Source organism: Pholis gunnellus (genome assembly GCF_910591455.1).
Source record: "Pholis gunnellus genome assembly, chromosome: 21".
Taxonomy (NCBI): Eukaryota; Metazoa; Chordata; class Actinopteri; order Perciformes; family Pholidae; genus Pholis; species Pholis gunnellus.
This window is the reverse complement of record NC_136548.1, coordinates 18,595,094-18,602,714: the sequence shown is the minus strand read 5'-3', so window position 1 is coordinate 18,602,714 and position 7,621 is coordinate 18,595,094.

Genomic DNA, 7,621 nt, shown 5'->3' with positions numbered 1-7,621 from the left:
TTCAATAAAAAGAAAAGAGGTATTTTTACACATGAAGGTCCCGCGTGTGTTATGTTGTCTGTTTGTCTTTGCTTTAAATGAACGCTGAGGCACCGTGTCTCCCCCTAGTGGAGCTGTGAGTTATGACACATGCAATGAATGTTGGAATTAAAGGGCTGGCGTCTGCTTAGCTTCTCTTTGGGGCGCGCTTAAGGCTGCAATCTCTCTAGTGTCCACCAGGGGGCGACTCCTCTGGTTGTATAGAAGTCTATGAGAAAATGACTCTACTTCTCTCTTGATTTATTACCTCAGTAAACATTGTAAACATGAGTTTATGGTCTCAATCTCTAGTTTCAAGTCTTCTTCAATACAGCATGATGTTCATTTAGTAAATGATGGTCCATTTAGAGTCACACAGACCATAAAGCCGGGGATGCTTTAGGGGCGGGGCTACCTTGTTCAAATAATCATAACCTCACGTTTTTCTGTACTAGTTGTTGAGACACGTCATGTTGTTTCACCAGCATTCCAATGACTTTATCCAGAGTGAAACACGTTTAAAGTTGGTCATTTAAACAACTGTTTTGAATCTTAAAGATTAAACCTTTTGTTTTTCTCAGGGATCACTGGTCAGCTTAACAGTTTCACACACAAAAGCACAAATAACAGACTTAAAAACAAAACAGCAAAAGTCACAAAAACATAAACTTCACATAAAAGAGAAGAGTAACGGACTTAAAGCCAATTGCATCAACCAAAGAATGATCAGAGTCGATCATGAGCAGGATAACGTTCTAGGAGTCCCATCTGTCTTGTTATTGTCCTCGTGCAGCTCTGAAGGCGTCCCTCAGGGCCGAGAACTGGACCCGCTGAACTTCCGCGCTCGTACAGTCGGAGGATATTGCGTGCAAAAAAAATAAAAACACAGAATCTTCGGCACAAACAAAAGAAAGATGAGAGAGAGGAGCTAAGAAAAACCAAACAAACCCCAGAAAACTACTCCTCCACCACCTGACGCTGGTCCCTCACACACCCGCTGCTCCGAAGTCGATTCTTCGGCTCCGACTTTTAAGTCTGGATATTTTTAGTCTTCCTTCCTGTCACGACCATCTCTCAGACTGCAGGGAGCAAAGTTCAGTTTAGAAACCCGCCGTCCTGCATTCTTAGAAAGTAAAACGTCATAAAAACATTTAAAAAACACATTTATGTTTGTTGTTGTCCGTCGGCCCACTGAACCCGACCCGATGTGTAAATCAAAAAATTATTGATATTTTGAAAAATAAAATCATTATTTATTTTTATATAGTTTTAATTATATATATAAAATGGTGACTTTATCAATTAATCAATTTTACAATATTTTTAAAAATACATTTAAAAAGTGTCGTTCAGGTAAGAAGTGTGGGGCTGACCTTTGTCAACATGAAGAGTTTTATGAACACATGAATCAGATTACATCATAACAAACAGGTGAGCAAGAACAACTTCAATATAAGAAGGAAACAGAAGCACAAGTGATATTTATGAAAAACAATGATGACAAAAGAAAAGAAGAGCCTTTTGTTCACGTCCATATATTCTTTGTGCCACCACGTCCACGTCGTCGCCCGGTTTGAGTTTCAGAATGGAAGCGAGCGGTTTCCCGAACTGACAGCTGATGATCTCATGGAAACTCTTCTGAGCGGCTCACTTAAGGAACTGGAGAATGATTTATAATGAAGCGCAGCCCTGAGCTTTTCCAGGGGGGGGGGGGGGGTGGTGGGGTATGTTCATTAAACCTTCGACTTTAACCAAAAGCAGCCACTACATCCTGTCTGTCAGAGGCATCATTTCTTTCATGTTGTTGTACACAAATAAACAGAACGCCGGCAGACACGAGGGGCCTGAACACACGTTTTACCTCCGGAGCCCCCAAGAAACAAAAGTAACTCTTTATTCTCTTTATTCATGAGTAACTAATAGATTACATCAAACCTCAGCACTTCATTACTCACATTAAGACAATTAGTTTTTGTATGACAAGTTTTCTGAAACGTTATGTTTAAATATGCAAATGAGGCATTATGTGATGGTAACTTTTGTTGAATTTAGGAGAAATCTACAGACGTAAACAGACAAAGTAATAAAATAAATGTTTTATTTCCCATAGTCTGAAAGGAGACGTGTGATGGAATTAAAATCTGTAAATTGATCGGAGCATGAAGAACAAAGTGTTACATAAACCCAAACATGTCTGAGCCTCTTTCATCTCTGCTGGTGCAACAATAAAAGGCTTTGTGAGGAGGAGAGCTGCCACCAAAACGTGGGAAGAGCTGCACTCATTTAGGCAAAAGGGGGGAGGGAGCGAGGGGGCGGGGCTTGGCTGCAGGAGGGCGTGATGGGGGGAGGGGGGGGGGGGCTGCTGGTGCACCTGCGTTAGAGTCGCCTCTTGGGAAAAGAGATGAAAACAGGATCTAAAAGTCAAACAACATCCTGTGCCCCCCCCCTCTCACCCCGTCCCAGAAGTGTTTATTCTGTTTCTGGTCTCCTCTCTAAAGTGGGAGAGGCAGATGAATCAATCAGTTTCCTGTTCATTCATCTTTTTTATTTAAATGTTCGCCGTGGGAACGAGAGCTCATCAGATCCTGTTGTGGACAAACGTAAACACGATAACTGTCTCACCTCCGATTCCTTCTATTCATCTTAAAATATCACAGCGACTGTGACTAAGGCGTGAGCAGTAACTCTGCTCACTCTGGGAGTGTGAAAGAGAGGGAATTCCCAAAATCACGTTCAGCAGCTCCCAAACTTCCTGCTACCGTTATTCCTTCCTTTATGAAATATGATGAAGCACACACATTGAGAATAACACCTGTTACGTGCATGAAGGCATGTCTTTATGTTTTTTATGAACTTCTCCTACGCATGAAGACCATAATGCAACATCTTACAAACAAATAAATACATTTTAATTCACATAAAATAAGACAAACCGATGCAACATAAAAACAGAAATGACGCAGCACATTCTCACAGAATATTCTCATCATGTTACTTTCTGTATATTCACTTCCAAAAATGAGACCAAACTTCTTAGAAATCGATGATTTAAACCTCATGAGATGAATTCCCTGCCCGGGGTTATTAATATCTGCTTCAGAGCAAATAAAACCAGAACCTCATCTCTGCGGAGATGCATCTTGCATAAGAAAGCGTTGCTTTACTCGACGCGTCTGACCGCTGACCTCAGAGGAAGTGACCGCCAAAGAGGAAGTGAACACACGTCCCGTTTGTGAGCGCGGCCGAAGGGAAGAAGAAGTGTTAAAGTTATTAGCCGAGCGGGAGCGGTGCATTCAGGGGGCATCCTGTGCACAACAAATGCTTCCTGCTCCTGATCTCCAACGCCACAACAAAACAACCCTCGAGGGAGCGTTCGGGAGCACGGAGGGGAAACCGAGAAGCCCTCCTGACATGTGAACCTGCCCACCACTAAAGAACACAGGTGGAAACTATACGGTGGCCTCCCAGAAGGCCGCCTCTCTATCTATACAGCGGGCTCCTATAGAGGTCCTCCAACTGCTCAATGGAAAATTCATGTTTTCCATTTTAGCAGGCACATTCCAGCACACACACACACACACACACACACACACACACACACACGATGGGGCCCCTCCTGATGTGCAGCACGGATAGCTCCCTAAACTGAAGAGAACATGAGATTACTGCACATTATGAAGTTATTATATAAAACCAAAGCCTGTTCCTGGCTCGACAGTGATCTGATGAGGCTCATATAAATCGTAATAATAAGCGTTGGATGTTTTCGTACACCTCTCTGCGCCTCTCTGCACCTCTCTGCGGCTGAGAGTTGTCATCAGTTTTGTTTGATGGTTTTTTTGGCTCAGTAGCTGCAAAAAACAAAACCCCTCTGTGTCACTTCGGCCCAGTCGCCAGGAAGAAATGCCGGCATTGTTTCTGCAAACCACGGATGCGTTTCATTTCTACGTTCTTTGCATTTGGTCAGAGCAAGTGAAGTCGTACATCTAGCAACCGATATGAAAACGTTACATGGTGAAAGTTAGTTGCTTTAATAAGGACCGAGGGTGAGTGGGAAAGGTGGTGCAAAGGCCAAACAAACACAGGACTTTCACCCAGGTGACCTGAAGTAAAGGCCGACTGTTACGCTTGTTACTTACGTAACTTTACGGTTAATTATTTACGGCAGTTACGTTGTTTGTAATGTTATTTTAAGTCACATTGTCACTTTGTTTCGTTACTTTGTTACGTTACTTAGTTACGTTACTTTGTTTTGTTACTTTGTTTTGTTACTTTGTTACGTTACTTTGTTACGTTACTTTGTTTCGTTACTTTGTTTCGTTACTTTGTTACGTTACTTTGTTTCGTTACTTTGTTTCGTTACTTTGTTTCGTTACTTTGTTTCGTTACTTTGTTTCGTTACTTTGTTACGTTACTTTGTTACGTTACTTAGTTACGTTACTTTGTTACGTTACTTTGTTTCGTTACTTTGTTACGTTACTTTGTTACGTTACTTTGTTACGTTACTTTGTTACGTTACTTTGTTTCGTTACTTTGTTACGTTACTTTGTTACGTTACTTTGTTTTGTTACTTTGTTACGTTACTTTGTTTTGTTACTTTGTTACGTTACTTTGTTTAACGTTGACTTCACCCCTGTTACATAACGTAACGTAAGGAAGTTCGGTAAGAGCAGTTGTTATTTATTCACGCTAGTTACATCCCGTTGAAACGTTACATTGTGAAGTTTTTCATCAAACCGTAACCAGGCCGCCTAAATCTAACTAATCGTTCCACGTGAACCACATAACATTCTGCATTTCTGCAAGCAAGATAAGAGGCTGATATGAAACAGACTTATTTGGATCATAAACGTCGATATTCAATGTTCCGTGGTTTGTAGAAACATACAATGCATTGTTTCTGTTGACTGGGTTGGCTTTTTAAGAGCAGCTCTCAAGTGATCTCAAAGATCAATAGAGCAGCTTTCAACCAGAGACAATTACTTTACATCAGGTGAAGAAATGCATTATCAGAAAATCAAAACCATTAAAATAGAATGAGATGAAGCCGCCACTAACCATATCAACAGGGATTGAATATAGGAATCTCACTGAAATGGAAACAAAAACTACATTTATGGGAAAGATTCTGCTGCTTGAAGACAAACGTCAGAGAAAACAGATAAAAATGAGAATTCAGAACCACACTGACAGAAAAAGTGCTCGACGAGAGACTGAAGACCAGTTTAATGTGGGTTTTGTGATGCAACGTCAAACCAAAAGTCACAAGAAAGCAGCAGCTGCAAAAACACAAGGAAATGACCTGAAGAATGATCGGTTTGTTGTGTTGAGCACCTCAGTGAGTACGAACAGACGGACAGTACTAGTTATTAAACTATTTAAATGTGTTATGTCCCTCTTCTCTCTCTCTCTCTCTCTCTCTCTCTCTCTCCATACATGTGTTTGATAAAATGAAAATCTTACACAGATAATCCAACAATGTAGTATTGAAAGAAAGATTTTATAAAAGAATGCAGAGGTAACAAGGATATCCTAGGATCCTACGTTTCCCATAATGCAACAGAGAAACAGTTTTTTCCCCTTCTTTTTTTTACAACCCTGCAAGTAAATGCCCACATCTTTCAAACTCCATGTGCACCGTTTGTTATGCAGATTTTCTCTTAAAAATGTGTTGCGTCTCCGCACCGATGACATCACTATGATGTCAAAATGATTCTGTCTGTATGTATAATATTTTTATTTAGTTATTGTGGATTTTGCACTGACAGGTTCAGCTGTTATTAACCATCTCCTGGCATGTTACCTGGGCTGAATAAGTCCTCACTCTCCTCACACTGATCACTCTCAGACATAGAGGTGATGAGTGTGCATGTGAGTGGTCTGTGCTCAGTGAATGCATCTGAGAATAGAGTCTGCAGCCTTGTCGTGTTGTGTCGACTTATTTTAGTTACTCAGCTCGTTCATCATCATGGTATCCAGAGGGGCCACTCAGAAGAATAAGACTATGATTTTAAAATAAAATAAAATAAAATAAAATAGTAATTTAATTTAATTTAATTTATTTAGTGTCAGTCATTTCAGAAAAAAAATGAAATGAAATTAAAGATGTCACCTTGTACCTTACATATACATTACATAATGCCTAATTTGCATATTTAAACTTAACATTTCAGAAAACCTGTCGTGTCTTTAAAATGTCATAAATCGAACGCACCCTCCTTGTTTTGGCCCGCTGACGTCACGCCGCACGCAGCATTTCCAAACAGCCGTTTTTCGGTTTTATGGAGGAATTCATCGCGTTTGGAGCCACTTTCATCAGCCACTGTGTCCGTCTGCCGCTGCTCTTTATCGGCCTCGGATGGGGAGTGTTACCCGGATGTTGCTGTGGAACTCTTCACTTAGCTTCAACAAGGTAAGGATTAGCTTCTTTATGCTAACATGTGTGTGATGACATCCGGGTTCTGATCACTGTTTACTTATCTGTGGGGCTGATTGATGACGTGTCTGGATGATCATTTCTGCTCTGTTTACATCTTTTACTGTTAGCATTATGAATTTATTTGAGCTTTTTTTGGGGGGCTGCACAGTAATCATGATTTATTTATTATTATTATAATACTTTTTGCTCTCCTAGTTTTGAAATATTAATACTCTAGTTGAACTATTGTGTACATTGTGGGCTGAAATAGTTTTTCGGTTGTTGTTTTTAAATGTAATTGTGTTGTTTTTTCTGCTGATTGACTGTAAACTTGCCTCAGCTGATGCTGTTTATTGGCTGGATGTCAACATTCTGTGACTCATAAGTTGTATTTACATCTTTAAAATGTGACTTCATGTGACAGCGTGGTGGTTTGCTTGTCTTCATATCAGGATGTTGAGCTCCTGATTTAACATGAAACTCACATCAATGCACCGAAACACATCTGCAATACTAATGCAAGAGATTGCATTGTTAAAATCACAATAATGTGTGTTTATAGTTTTCATATCTGTGGTCTTGTCCTGCTCTGATCTGAGGACAGTAGATTTTTCCCTGGTGGAAGCGTACACAACGTTCCACACAAGTTTCCTGCCTGTTCTGTATTAGAATACAACAGATATTTTAAAGCTGGTGAACATTCTCCATCAGTGTTGACCTTCACACAGATGCGGAGCAGCGACGTGTTACCAACTCGATGCCGTCCAGAACCGTCCGCTCTGCGAGGTGTTAGAGGCTCAGGGAGCTCAGGGTGAACTATTCATCACGATGCCGCCGCGCGCCTCGTTTTAAACAAGAAACTCTACCCGGTAACAACAAGGCACCTCCGAGCTCAAAGCCACAACGCGGAGAGGTCACGCTCAGCGACCTGTGTGGAGGCTCCACGGTGTCAGTGCGGGAAGAACGGCCTCAATAAAACTCCTCAGGCTTTAAAACGTAAACAGCATATGGAGTGACCGACTTAGAGAGCCGTCACGTGCCCACGTCCACTACACGGGCACCGCGTATAGGCTGCTTCATATAGAAGCATGACGTCATGGGACACCCAACCAACACGGGGGACCACCAGCTGTTTATGTTGTCAGCTTCAGTTTCTATATGCACCGATGTCAACCTTTCGCCTGA